Below are 14,608 nucleotides of genomic sequence, written 5' to 3'. Positions count from 1 at the left end.
GTTTCGAGGTCAGATTGTGGTCAGTTGCTCAGTTTCTCGTTTCTTGGTCAGACTGTGGTCATTTAGTCAGTTTCGTGTTGTCTTGGTCAGTTGGTCAGTTTCATGTTGTCTCGTTCAGACTGAAGTAGTTGGTCAGTTTCTGGTTTCTAGGTCAGACTGTGGTCAGACTGTGGTCAGTTGGTCAGTTTCTGATTGCTCGGTCAGAATGTGGTCAGTTGGTCAGTTTCTGGTTGTTTAGGTCTGTTTCTCTGGTCATTTTTAACATTTTGGTTGCGAGGTCATCATGGTGTCAGTTGGTCAGTTTCTGTTTCTCGATCAGACTGTGGTCAGTTGGTCAGTTTCATGTTGCCTCGGTCAGACTGTGGTCAGTTGGTCAGTTTCTGGTTTCGAGGTCAGACTGTGGTCAGTTGGTCAGTTTCAGGTTTCGAGGTCAGACTGTGGTCAGTTGGTCAATTTCTGGTTTCTAGGTCAGACTGTGGTCAGTTGGTCAATTGCTGGTTTCGATGTCAGACTGTGATCAGTTAGTCAGATACTGGTTGCTAGGTCAGAATGTGGCCTGTTGGACAGTTTGTGGCTGCTAGGTCAGACTGTGGTCATTTGGTCAGTTTCTGGTTTCGAGGTCATATTGTGGTCAGTTGCTCAGTTTATCGTTTCTTGGTCAGACTGTGGTCATTTAGTCAGTTTCGTGTTGTCTTGGTCAGTTGGTCAGTTTCATGTTGTCTCGTTCAGACTGAAGCAGTTGGTCAGTTTCTGGTTTCTATGTCAGACTGTGGTCAGACTGTGGTCAGTTGGTCAGTTTCTGGTTTCTCGGTCAGACTGTGGTCAGTTGGTCAGTTTCTGGTTGTTTCGGTCTGTTTCTCTGTTCAGTTTTTAACATTTTGGTTTGTAGGTCATTATGTGGTCAGTTGGTCAGTTTCTGGTTTCTAGATCAGAGTGTGGTCAGTTGGTCAGTTTCTGGTTTGTAGGTCAGACTGTGGTCAGTTGGTCAGTTTCATGTTGCCTCGATCAGACTGTGGTCAGTTGGTCAGTTTCTGGTTCCGAGGTCAGACTGTGGTCTGTTCGTCAGTTTCTGGTTTCGAGTTAAGAATGTGGTCAGTTCGTCAGATTCTGGTTTCGAGGTCAGACTGTGGTCAGTTGGTCAGTTCCTGGTTTTTTGGTCAGATTGTGGTCAGTTGGTCATTTGCTTGTTTCTACGTCAGACTTTGATCAGTTGGTCAGATACTGGTCGCTAGGTCAGAAGTGGTCTGTTGGACAGTTTGTAGTTGCAAGGTCAGACGGTGGTCATTTGTTCACTTTCTGGTTTCTAGGTCAGACTGTGGTCATTTGGTCAGTTTCGGGTTCTAAGGTCAGACTGTGGTCAGTTGTTCAGTTTCTTTTTTCTAGGTCAGACTGTGTTCCATTGGTCAGTTTCTGGTTTCGAGGTCAGACTGTGGTCAGTTGGTCAGTTTCTGGTTTCGAGGTCAGACTGTGGTCAGTTGGTCAGTTTCTGGATTCGTCATCAGATTGTGGCCAGTTGTTCATTTGTTGTTTCTACGTCAGACTTTGGTCAGTTGGTCAGTTTCAGGGTACTAGGTTAGACTGTGTTCAGTTGGTCAATTGCTGGTTTCTATGTCAGACTGTGATCAGTTAGTCAGATACTGGTTGCTAGGTCAGAATGTGGCCTGTTGGACAGTTTGCGGCTGCTAGGTCAGACTGTGGTCATTTGGTCAGTTTCTGGTTTAGAGGTCAGATTGTGGTCAGTTGCTCAGTTTATCGTTTCTTGGTCAGACTGTGGTCATTTAGTCAGTTTCGTGTTGTCTTGGTCAGTTGGTCAGTTTCATGTTGTCTCGTTCAGACTGAAGCAGTTGGTCAGTTTCTGGTTTCTAGGTCAGACTGTGGTCAGACTGTGGTCAGTTGGTCAGTTTCTGGTTTCTCGGTCAGACTGTGTTCAGTTGGTCAGTTTCTGGTTGTTTCGGTCTGTTTCTCTGGTCAGTTTTTAACATTTTGGTTGGTAGGTCATTATGTGGTCAGTTGGTCAGTTTCTGGATTCTAGATCAGAGTGTGGTTAGTTGGTCAGTTTCTGGTTTGTAGGTCAGACTATGGTCAGTTGGTCAGTTTCATGTTGCCTCGGTCAGACTGTGGTCAGTTGGTCAGTTTCTGGTTCCGATGTCAGACTGTGGTCTGTTCGTCAGTTTCTGGTTTCGAGTTAAGAATGTGGTCAGTTCGTCAGCTTCTGGTTTCGATATCAGACTGTGGTCAGTTGGTCAGTTTCTGGTTTCGAGGTCAGACTGTGGTCAGTTGGTCAATTTCTGGTTTCTAGGTCAGACTGTGGTCAGTTGGTCAGTTTCTGGAATCTTGGTCAGATTGTGGTCAGTTGGTCATTTGCTTGTTTCTACGTCAGACTTTGGTCAGTTGGTCAGATACTGGTCGCTAGGTCAGAATGTGGTCTGTTGGACAGTTTGTAGTTGCAAGGTCAGACGGTGGTCATTTGGTCACTTTCTGGTTTCTAGATCAGACTGTGGTCATTTGGTCAGTTTCGGGTTCTAAGGTCAGACTGTGGTCAGTCTGTCAGTTTCTTTTTTCTAGGTCAGACTGTGTTCCATTGGTCAGTTTCTGGTTTCTAGGTCAGACTGTGGTCAGTTGGTCTGTTTCTGTTTTTAGGTCAGACTGAGGTCAGACGGTCAGTTTCTGGTTTCTATGTCAGAATGTGATCTGTTGGTCAGTTTCTAGTTTCGAGGTCAGACTGTGGTCAGTTGTTCAGTTTCTGGTTTCGAGGTCAGACTGTGGTCAGTTGGTCAATTTCTGGTTTCTAGGTCAGACTGTGGTCAGTTGGTCATTTTCTGTTTTTTGATCAGACTGTGGTCAGTTGGTCAATTGCTGGTTTCTATGTCAGACTTTGGTCAGTTGTTCAGATACTGGTCGCAAGGTCAGAATGTGGCCTGTTGGACAGTTTGTGGTTGCTAGGTCAGACTGTGGTCAGTTGTTCAGTTTCTGGTTTCGAGGTCAGACTGTGGTCAGTTGGTCAGTTTCGCGTTGTCTTGGTCAGTTGGTCAGTTTCATGTTGTCTCGGTCAGACTGTAGACATTGGTCAGTTTCTGGTTTCTAGGTCATACTGTGGTCAGACTGTGGTCATTCGGTCAGTTTCTGGTTTCTCGGTCAGATTGTGGTCAGTTGGTCAGTTTCTGGTTTCGAGTTATGAATGTGGTCAGTTCGTCAGTTTCTGGGTTCGAGGTCAGACTGTGGTCAGTTGGTCAGTTTCTCGTTTCGAGGTCAGACTGTGGTCAGTTGGTCAATTTCTGCTTTCTAGGTCAGACTGTGGTCAGTTGGTCAGTTTCTGGATTCGTCATCAGATTGTGGTCAGTTGGTCATTTGTTGTTTCTACGTCAGACTTTGGTCAGTTGGTCAGTTTCAGGTTACTAGGTTAGACTGTGTTCAGTTGGTCAATTGCTGGTTTCTATGTCAGACTGTGATCAGTTAGTCAGATACTGGTTGCTCGGTCAGAATGTGGCCTGTTGGACAGTTTGTGGCTGCTAGGTCAGACTGTGGTCATTTGGTCAGTTTCTGGTTTCGAGGTCAGATTGTGGTCAGTTGCTCAGTTTATCGTTTCTTGGTCAGACTGTGGTCATTTAGTCAGTTTCGTGTTGTCTTGGTCAGTTGGTCAGTTTCATGTTGTCTCGTTCAGACTGAAGCAGTTGGTCAGTTTCTGGTTTCTAGGTCAGACTGTGGTCAGACTGTGGTCAGTTGGTCAGTTTCTGGTTTCTCGGTCAGACTGTGGTCAGTTGGTCAGTTTCTGGTTGTTTCGGTCAGTTTCTCTGGTCAGTTTTTAACATTTTGGTTGATAGGTAATTATGTGGTCAGTTGGTCAGTTTCTGGTTTCTAGATCAGAATGTGGTCAGTTGGTCAGTTTCTGGTTTGTAGGTCAGACTGTGGTCAGTTGGTCAGTTTCATGTTGCCTCGGTCAGACTGTGGTCAGTTGGTCAGTTTCTGGTTCCGAGGTCAGACTGTGGTCTGTTCGTCAGTTTCTGGTTTCGAGTTAAGAATGTCGTCAGTTCGTCAGCTTCTGGTTTCGAGGTCAGTCTGTGGTCAGTTGGTCAGTTTCTGGTTTCGAGGTCAGACTGTGGTCAGTTGGTCAATTTCTGGTTTCTAGGTCAGACTGTGGTCAGTTGCTCAGTTTCTGCAATCTTGGTCAGATTGTGGTCAGTTGGTCATTTGCTTGTTTCTACGTCAGACTTTGGTCAGTTGGTCAGATACTGGTCGCTAGGTCAGAATGTGTTCTGTTGGACAGTTTGTAGTTGCAAGGTCAGACGGTGGTCATTTGGTCACTTTCTGGTTTCTAGGTCAGACTGTGGTCATTTGGTCAGTTTCGGGTTCTGAGGTCAGACTGTGGTCAATTGGTCAGTTTCTTTTTTCTAGGACAGACTGTGTTCCATTGGTCAGTTTCTGGTTTCTAGGTCAGACTGTGGTCAGTTGGTCAGTTTCTGCTTTTAGGTCAGACTGAGGTCAGACGGTCAGTTTCTGGTTTCTAGGTCAGAATGTGATCTGTTCGTCAGTTTCTGGTTTCGAGGTTAGACTGTGGTCAGTTGTTCAGTTTCTGGTTTCGAGGTCAGACTGTGGTCAGTTGGTCAATTTCTGGTTTCGAGGTCAGACTGTGGTCAGTTGGTCATTTTCTGTTTTTTGGTCAGACTGTGGTCAGTTGGTCAATTGCTGGTTTCTATGTCAGACTTTGGTCAGTTGTTCAGATACTGGTCGCAAGGTCAGAATGTGGCCTGTTGGACAGTTTGTGGTTGCTAGGTCAGACTGTGGTCATTTGGTATGTTTCTGGTTTCGAGGTCAGACTGTGGTCAGTTGTTCAGTTTCTGGTTTCTAGGTCAGACTGTGGTCAGTTGATCAGTTTCGCGTTGTCTTGGTCAATTGGTCAGTTTCATGTTGTCTCCGTCAGACTGTAGACATTTGGTCAGTTTCTGGTTTCTAGGTCATACTGTGGTCAGACTGTGGTCATTCGGTCAGTTTCTGGTTTCTCGGTCAGACTGTGGTCAGTTGGTCAGTTTCTGGTTGTCTAGGTCTGTTTCTCTGGTCAGTTTTTTTTTACTTTTTGGTTGCTAGGCCATCCCGTGGTCAGTTGGTCAATTGATTATTGCTCGATCAGACTGTGGTCAGTTGATCAGTTTCTGATTTCAAGGTCAGACTGTGGTCAGTTTATCAGTTTCTGGTTTCTACGTCAGACTGTGGTCAGTTGGTCAGATTCTGTTTTTATGTCAGACTGAGGTCAGACGCTCGGTTTTTGGTTGCTAGGTCAGAATGTGGTCAGTTGGTCAGTTTCTGGTTTCGAGGTCAGACTGTGGTCAGTTGGTCAATTTCTGGTTTCTAGGTCAGACTGTGGTCAGTTGGTCATTTTCTGTTTTTTGGTCAGACTGTGGTCAGTTGGTCAATTGCTGGTTTCTATGTCAGAATTTGGTCAGTTGTTCAGATACTGGTCGCAAGGTCAGAATGTGGCCTGTTGGACAGTTTGTGGTTGCTAGGTCAGACTGTGGTCAGTTGTTCAGTTTCTGTTTTCGAGGTCAGACTGTGGTCAGTTGCTCAGTTTCGCGTTGTCTTGGTCAGTTGGTCAGTTTCATGTTGTCTCGGTCAGACTGTAGACATTGGTCTGTTTCTGGTTTCTAGGTCATACTGTGGTCAGACTGTGGTCATTCGGTCAGTTTCTGGTTTCTCGGTCAGACTGTGGTCAGTTGGTCAGTTTCTGGTTTCGAGTTATGAATGTGGTCAGTTCGTCAGTTTCTGGGTTCGAGGTCAGACTGTGGTCAGTTGGTCAGTTTCTGGTTTCGAGGTCAGACTGTGGTCAGTTGGTCAATTTCTGGTTTCTAGGTCAGACTGTGGTCAGTTGGTCAGTTTCTGGATTCGTCATCAGATTGTGGTCAGTTGGTCATTTGTTGTTTCTACGTCAGAATTTGGTCAGTTGGTCAGTTTTAGGTTACTAGGTTAGACTGTGTTCAGTTGGTCAATTGTTGGTTTCTATGTCAGACTGTGATCAGTTAGTCAGATACTGGTTGCTCGGTCAGAATGTGGCCTATTGGAAAGTTTGTGGCTGCTAGGTCAGACTGTGGTCATTTGGTCAGTTTCTGGTTTCGAGGTCAGATTGTGGTCAGTTGCTCAGTTTATCGTTTCTTGGTCAGACTGTGGTCATTTAGTCAGTTTCGTGTTGTCTTGGTCAGTTGGTCAGTTTCATGTTGTCTCGTTCAGACTGAAGCAGTTGGTCAGTTTCTGGTTTCTAGGTCAGACTTTGGTCAGACTGTGGTCAGTTGGTCAGTTTCTGGTTTCTCGATCAGACTGTGGTCAGTTGGTCAGTTTCTGGTTGTTTCGGTCAGTTTCTCTGGTCAGTTTTTAACATTTTGGTTGGTAGGTCATTATGTGGTCAGTTGGTCAGTTTCTGGTTTCTAGATCAGAGTGTGGTCAGTTGGTCAGTTTCTGGTTTGTAGGTCAGACTGTGGTCAGTTGGTCAGTTTCATGTTGCCTCGGTCAGACTGTGGTCAGTTGGTCAGTTTCTGGTTCCGAGGTCAGACTGTGGTCTGTTCGTCAGTTTCTGGTTTCGAGTTAAGAATGTCGTCAGTTCGTCAGCTTCTGGTATCGAGGTCAGTCTGTGGTCAGTTGGTCAGTTTCTGGTTTCGAGGTCAGACTGTGGTCAGTTGGTCAATTTCTGGTTTCTAGGTCAGACTGTGGTCAGTTGGTCAGTTTCTGGAATCTTGGTCAGATTGTGGTCAGTTGGTCATTTGCTTGTTTCTACGTCAGACTTTGGTCAGTTGGTCAGATACTGGTCGCTAGGTCAGAATGTGGTCTGTTGGACAGTTTGTAGTTGCAAGGTCAGACGGTGGTCATTTGGTCACTTTCTGGTTTCTAGGTCAGACTGTGGTCATTTGGTCAGTTTCGGGTTCTAATGTCAGACTGTGGTCAATTGGTCAGTTTCTTTTTTCTAGGTCAGACTGTGTTCCATTGGTCAGTTTCTGATTTCTAGGTCAGACTGTGGTCAGTTGGTCAGTTTCTGTTTTTAGGTCAGACTGAGGTCAGACGGTCAGTTTCTGGTTTCTAGGTCAGAATGTGATCTGTTGGTCAGTTTCTGGTTTCGAGGTTAGACTGTGGTCAGTTGTTCAGTTTCTGGTTTCGAGGTCAGACTGTGGTCAGTTGGTCAATTTCTGGTTTCGAGGTCAGACTGTGGTCAGTTGGTCATTTTCTGTTTTTTGGTCAGACTGTGGTCAGTTGGTCAATTGCTGGTTTCTATGTCAGACTTTGGTCAGTTGTTCAGATACTGGTCGCAAGGTCAGAATGTGGCCTGTTGGACAGTTTGTGGTTGCTAGGTCAGACTGTTGTCATTTGGTATGTTTCTGGTTTCGAGGTCAGACTGTGGTCAGTTGTTCAGTTTCTGGTTTCTAGGTCAGACTGTGGTCAGTTGTTCAGTTTCGCGTTGTCTTGGTCAATTGGTCAGTTTCATGTTGTCTCGGTCAGACTGTAGACATTTGGTCAGTTTCTGGTTTCTAGGTCATACTGTGGTCAGACTGTGGTCATTCGGTCAGTTTCTGGTTTCTCGGTCAGACTGTGGTCAGTTGGTCAGTTTCTGGTTGTCTAGGTCTGTTTCTCTGGTCAGTTTTTTTTTACTTTTTGGTTGCTAGGCCATCCTGTTGTCAGTTGGTCAATTGATTATTGCTCGATCAGACTGTGGTCAGTTGATCAGTTTCTGATTTCAAGGTCAGACTGTGGTCAGTTTTTCAGTTTCTGGTTTCTACGTCAGACTGTGGTCAGTTGGTCAGTTTCTGTTTTTATGTCAGACTGAGGTCAGACGCTCGGTTTTTGGTTGCTAGGTCAGAATGTGGTCAGTTGGTCAGTTACCGGTTTCGAGTTAAGAATGTTTTCAGTTGGTCAGTTACTGGTTTCGAGGTCAGACTGTGGTCAGTTGGTCAGTTTCTGGTTTCTAGGTCAGACTGTGTTCAGTTGGTCAGTTTCTGGTTGTCTAGGTCTGTTTCTCTGGTCAGTTTTTTTTTACTTTTTGGTTGCTAGGCCATCCTGTTGTCAGTTGGTCAATTGATTATTGCTCGATCAGACTGTGGTCAGTTGATCAGTTTCTGATTTCAAGGTCAGACTGTGGTCAGTTTTTCAGTTTCTGGTTTCTACGTCAGACTGTGGTCAGTTGGTCAGTTTCTGTTTTTATGTCAGACTGAGGTCAGACGCTCGGTTTTTGGTTGCTAGGTCAGAATGTGGTCAGTTGGTCAGTTACCGGTTTCGAGTTAAGAATGTTTTCAGTTGGTCAGTTACTGGTTTCGAGGTCAGACTGTGGTCAGTTGGTCAGTTTCTGGTTTCTAGGTCAGACTGTGTTCAGTTGGTCAATTGCTGGTTTCAATGTCAGACTGTGCTCAGTTCGTCACATACTGGTTGCTAGGTCAGAATGTGGCCTGTTGGACAATTTGTGGTTGATAGGTCAGACTGTGGTCATTTGTTCAGTTTCTGGTTTCGAGGTCAGATTGAGGTCAGTTGCTCAGTTTCTCGTTTCTTGGTCAGACTGTGGTCATTTGGTCTGTTTCGTGTTGTCTTGGTCAGTTGGACAGTTTAATGTAGTCTCGGTCAGGCTTTGGGCAATTGGTCAGTTTCTGGTTTCTAGGTGAGACTATGGTCAGGCTGTGGTCAGTTGGTCAGTTTCTTGTTTCTCGGTCAGACTGTGGTCAGTTGGTCAGTTTCTGGTTGTCTAGGTCTGTTTCTTTGGTCAGTTTTTTTAGTATTTTGGTTGCAAGGTCATCCTGTGGTCAGTCGGTCAGTTGCTTATTGCTCGGTCAGCATGTGGTCAGTTGGTCAGTTTCTGGTTTCTAGATCAGACTGTGTTCAGTTGGACAGTTTCTGGTTTCTAGGTCAGACTGTGGTCAGTTGGTAAGTTTCATGTTGCCTCGGTCAGATTGTGGTCAGTTGGTCAGTTTCTGGTTCAGAGGTCAGACTGTCGTCAGTTGGTCAGTTTCTGGTTCCAATGTCAGACTGTGGTCAGTTGGTCAGTTTCTGGTTTCTAGGTTAGACTGTGGTCCGTTGGTCAATTTCTGGTTTCTAGGTCAGACTTTGGTCAGTTGGTCAGTTTCTGTTTGTGGACAGACTGAGGTCAGATGGTCAGTTTCTGGTTTCTAGGTCAGACTGTGGTCAGTTCGTCAGTTTCTGGTTTCGATTTAAGAATGTGGTCAGTTCGTCAGTTTCTGGTTTCGAGGTCAGACTGTGGTCAGTTGGTCAGTTTCTGGTTTCGAGGTCAGACTTTGGTCAGTTGGTCAATTTCTGGTTTCTAGGTCAGACTGTGGTCAGTTGGTCAGTTCCTGGTTTCTTGGTCAGACTGTGGTCAGTTGGTCAATTGCTGGTTTCTACGTCAGACTTTGGTCAGTTGGTCAGATACTGGTCGCTAGGTCAGAATGTGGCCCGTTGGATAGTTTGTGGTTGCTAGGTGAGACAGGTCATTTGGTGAGTTTTTTGTTTCGATGTCAGACTGTGGTCAGTTGTTCAGTTTCTGGTTTCCAGGTCAGACTGTGGTCAGACAGTGGTCAGTAGGTCAGTTTCTGGTTTCTCGGTCAGACTGTGGTCAGTTGGTCAGTTGCTGGTTGTCTAGGTCTGTTACTCTGGTCAGTTTTTTTACTTTTTGGTTGCTAGGTCATCCTGTGGTCAGTTGGTCAATTGCTTGTTGCTCGATCAGACTGTGGTCAGTAGATCAGTTTCTGATTTCAAGGTCAGACTGTGGTCAGTTTATCACTTTGAAGTTTCTACGTCAGACTGTGGTTAGTTGGTCAGTTTCGGGTTGTCTCAGTCAGACTTTGGTCATTTGGTCAGTTTCGGGTTCCTAGGCCGGAATGTGGTAAGTTGGTCAGTATCTGGTGTCTAGGTCTGACTGTGTCAGGTACTGGTTGCTTGGTTAGACTGTGCTCAGTTGGTCAGTTTCTGGTTCCTAGGTCAGACTGTGCTCAGTTGGACAGTTTCTGGTTCCTAGCTCAGACTGTGGGCAGTTGGTCATTTGCTGGTTCTATTTCAGACTGTGGTCAGTTGGTTAGGTGCTGCTTCTAGGTCAGGCTTTGGGCAATTGGTTGGTTTTTAGATGCAAGGTAACCTGTGGTCAGTTGGTCAGTTGCTGATTGTTAGATCAGTCTGTGTTCAGTTTGTTAATTTCTGGATTCTATTTCATTCTGTGGTCAATTGGTCATTGGCTGGTTTCTTAATCAGACTGTGTTCAGTTGGTCAGCTTCTGGTTTCTGGGTCAGACTATGGTCAGTTGGTCTGTTTCTGGTTGTCTAATTCTGTTTCTCTGGACAGTTTGTTATTTCTGGTTTCTAGGTCAGACTGTGGTCATTTGGTCAGTTTCCGGTTGTCTCGGTCACACTGTGGTCAGTTGGTCAGTTTCTGGTTGCTAGATCAGCCTGTGGTCAGTTAGTCAAATTCTGCTATACAAGTCAGACTGTGGTCAGTTTCTCAGTTTCAGGTTGTCTTGGTAAGACTGTGGTCAGTTGGTAAGTTGCCGGTTGCTAGATCAGTCTTTTTCAGTTTGTTACTTTTTGGTTGCGAGGTCATCCTGAGATCAATTGGTCAGTTGCTGGTTACTTGATCAGACTGTGGTCAGTTCCGTCAGTTCTGGTTTCTCGGTCAGACTGTGGTCAGTTGTTCAGTTTCGGTTGTCTCGGTCAGACTCTGGTCAGTTGGTCAGTTTCTGGTTGTCTCGGTCAGACTCTGGTCAGTTGGTCAGTTTCTGTTTTCTAGGTCAGACTGAAGTCAGTTGGTCAGTTTTTGGTTCCTAATTTATACTGTGATCAGTTGGTCAATTACGGTTTCTAGCTCAGACTGTGGTCAGTTGGTCAGTTTCTGGTTTCTAGGTCAGACTGTGGTCAGTTGGTCAGTTTATGCTTTCTAGATCAGACTGTGATCAGTTGGTCAGTTTCTGGTTTCTAGGTCAGACTGTGGTCAGTTGGTCAGTTTCGGATTGTCTCGTTCAGATTGTGGTCAGTTGGACTGTTTCTGGTTTCTAGATCAGGCTGTGGTGAGTTGGTCAGATTCTGGTGTCTAGGTCAGACTGTGGTCAGTTAGTGAGTTTCATGTTGCCTTTGTCAGACTGTGTTCAGTTGGTCAGTTTTATGTTTCCAAATCAGACTGTGGTCAGTTGGTCAGTTTCTGCTTTCTAGGTCAGTCTGTGGTCACTTGCCGGTTTCTTTTTTCTCGGTCAGACTGTGGTCAATTGGTCAGTTTCTGGTTTCTAGTTCACACTGTGTTCAGTTGGTCAGTTTCTGGTTTCTATGTCAGACTGTGATCAGTTGGTCAGTTTCTGTTTTCTCGGTCAGACTGTGGTCAGTTGGTCAGTTTCTGGTTTCTAGGTCAGACTGTGTTCAGTTTGTCAGTTTTTGGTTGCTAGATTAGACTGTGGTCAGTTCGTTAGTTTCTGTTTTCTAGATCGGACTGTGGTCAGTTGATCAGTTTCTGGTTTCTAGGTCAGACTGTGTTCAGTTCGTCAGTTTCGGATAGTCTCGGTCAGATTGTGGTTCGTTAGACAATTTCTGGTTTCTAGGTCAGACTGTGGTCAGTTGGTCAGTTTCTGGTTTCTAGGTCAGACTGTGGTCAGTTGGTCAGTTTCTGGTTGCTAGATCAGACTGTGGTCAGTTGGTCAGTTTCTGGGTTCTAGGTCAGACTGTGGTCAGTTCATCAGTTCCTGTTTTCACAGTCAGAATGTGGTCAGTTGGTCAGTTTCGGATTGTCTCGTTCAGATTGTGGTCAGTTGGACTGTTTCTGGTTTCTAGATAAAGGCTGTGGTGAGTTGGTCAGATTCTGGTGTCTAGGTCAGACTGTGGTCAGTTAGTGAGTTTCATGTTGCCTTTGTCAGACTGTGTTCAGTTGGTCAGTTTTATGTTTCCAAATCAGACTGTGGTCAGTTGGTCAGTTTCTGCTTTCTAGGTCAGTCTGTGGTCAGTTGCCGGTTTCTTTTTTCTCGGTCAGACTGTGGTCAATTGGTCAGTTTCTGGTTTCTAGTTCAGACTGTGTTCAGTTGGTCAGTTTCTGGTTTCTATGTCAGACTGTGATCGGTTGGTCAGTTTCTGTTTTCTCGGTCAGACTGTGGTCAGTTGTTCAGTTTCTGGTTTCTAGGTCAGACTGTGTTCAGTTTGTCAGTTTTTGTTTGCTAGATCAGACTGTGGTCAGTTCGTCAGTTTCTGTTTTCTAGATCGGACTGTGGTCAGTTGATCAGTTTCTGGTTTCTAGGTCAGACTGTGTTCAGTTCGTCAGTTTCGGATAGTCTCGGTCAGATTGTGGTTCGTTGGACAGTTTCTGGTTTCTAGATCAGACTGTGGTCAGTTGGTCAGTTTCTGGTTTCTAGGTCAGACTGTGGTCAGTTGGTCAGTTTCTGGTTGCTAGATCAGACTGTGGTCAGTTGGTCAGTTTCTGGGTTCTAGGTCAGACTGTGGTCAGTTGATCAGTTCCTGTTTTCACAGTCAGAATGTGGTGAGTTGGTCAGTTTCGGGCTGTCTCGGTCAGACTGTGGACATTTGGTCAGTTTCTGGTTGTCTCGGTCAGACTCTGGTCAGTTGGTCAGTTTCTGGTCTCTAGGTTAGACTGACGTCAGTTGGTCAGTTTCTGGTTCAAAATTCATATTGTGATAGTTGCACAATTAGGGTGTCTAGCTCAGACTGTGGTCAGTTGGTCAGTATCAGGTTTTTAGGTCAGACTGTGGTCAGTTGCTCAGTTTCTGGTTTCTCGGTCACACTGTGGTCAGTTGATGTGTTTCGGGTTGTCTCAGTCAGATTGTGTCAATTGGTCAGTTTCTCGTTTCCATGTCAGACTGTGGTCAGTTGGTCAGTTTATGCTTTCTAGATCAGACTGTGGTCAGTTGGTCAGTTTCTGGTTTCTAGGTCAGACGGTGTTGAGTTGGTCAGTTTCGGATTGTCTCGTTCAGATTGTGGTCAGTTGGACAGTTTCTGATTTCCAGGTCAGACTGTGGTCAATTGGTCACTTTCATGTTGCCTCGGTCAGACTTTGTTCTGTTCGTCAGTTTCTGGTTTCTAGATCAGACTGTGGTCAGTTGGTCAGCGTCTGGTTTCTAGGTGTTAGAGTTTTCAGTTGGTCAGTTTCTGTTTTGTCGGTCCGACTGTGGTCAGTTGGTCAGTTTCAGATTGTCTCGTTCAGATTGTGGTCAGTTGGACAGTTTCTGGCTTCTAGATCAGACTGTGGTCAGTTGGTCAGCTTCTGATTTCTAGGTCAGACTGTGGCCAGTTGATCAGTTGCTGTTTTCACGATCAGAATGTGGTGAGTTGGTCAGTTTCGGGCTGTCTCGATCAGACCGTGGACAGTTGGTCAGTTTCTGGTTGTCTCGGTCAGACTCTGGTCAGTTGGTCAGTTTCTGGTTTCTAGGTTAAACTGAAGTCCGTTGGTCAGTTTCTGGTTCATAATTCAGACTGTGATCAGTTGGTCAATTACGGTTCCTAGCTCAGACTGCGGTCAGTTGGTCAGTATCAGGTTTTTAGGTCAGACTGTGGTCAGTTGCTCAGTTTCTGGTTTCTCGGTCAGACTGTGGTCAGTTGCTATATTTCACGTTGTCTCAGTCCGATTGTGGTCAGTTGGTCAGTTTCTGGTTTCTATGTCAGACTGTGGTCAGTTGGTCAGTTTATGCTTTCTTGATCAGACTGTGGTCAGTTGGTCAGTTTCTGGTTTCTAGGTCAGACTGTGGTCAGTTGGTCAGTTTCGGATTGTCTCGTTCAGATTGTGGTCAGTTGATCAGTTTCTGGTTTCTGGAATAGACTGTGTTCAGTTGGACAGTTTCTGGTTTCTAGGTCAGACTGTGGTCAGTTGGTCAGTTTCATGTTGTCTTGGTCTATTGGACAGTTTCATGTTGTCTCGGTCAGGCTTTGGGCAGTTGGTCAGTTTCTGGTTTCTAGGTCAGACTTTGGTCAGACTGTGGTCAGTTGGTCAGTTTCTTGTTCTTCGGTCAGACTGTGGTCAGTTGGTCAGTTTCTGGTTGTCTAGGTCTGTTTCTCTGGTCAGTTTTTAGTATTTTGGTTGCTAGGTCATCCTGTGGTCAGTCGATCAGTTGCTTGTTGCTAGGTCAGCCTGTGGTCAGTTTGTCAGTTTCTGGTTGCAAGATCAGACTGTGGTCAGTTGGTCAGTTTCTGGTTTCTAGATCAGACTGTGTTCAGTTGGTCAGTTTCATGTTGCCTTGGTCAGATTGTGGTCAGTTGGTCAGTTTCTTGTTCCGAGGTCAGATTGTGGTCAGTTGCTCAGTTTCTGGTTCCAAGGTCAGACTGTGGTCAGTTGGTCAGTTTCTGGTTTCTAGGTCAGACTGTGGTCCGTTGGTCAATTTCTGTTTTCTAGGTCAGACTGTGGTCAGTTGGTCAGTTTCTGTTTTTAGGTCAGACTGAGGTCAGATGGTCAGTTTCTGGTTTCTAGGTCAGACTGTGGTCAGTTTGTCAGTTTCTGGTTTCTATATCAGAGTGTGGTCAGTTGGTCAGTTTCTGGTTTGTAGGGGAGACTGTGGTCAGTTGGTCAGTTTCATGTTGCCTCGGTCAACTGAGGTCAGTTGTTCAGTTTCTTGTTCCGAGGTCAGACTGTGGTCAGTTGGTCAGTTTCTGGTTCCAAGGTCAGACTGTGGTCAGTTGGTCAG

Source organism: Pristiophorus japonicus, chromosome 25 (assembly GCF_044704955.1).
Source record: "Pristiophorus japonicus isolate sPriJap1 chromosome 25, sPriJap1.hap1, whole genome shotgun sequence".
Taxonomy (NCBI): Eukaryota; Metazoa; Chordata; class Chondrichthyes; family Pristiophoridae; genus Pristiophorus; species Pristiophorus japonicus.
Note: the sequence above shows the minus strand (reverse complement) of the source record.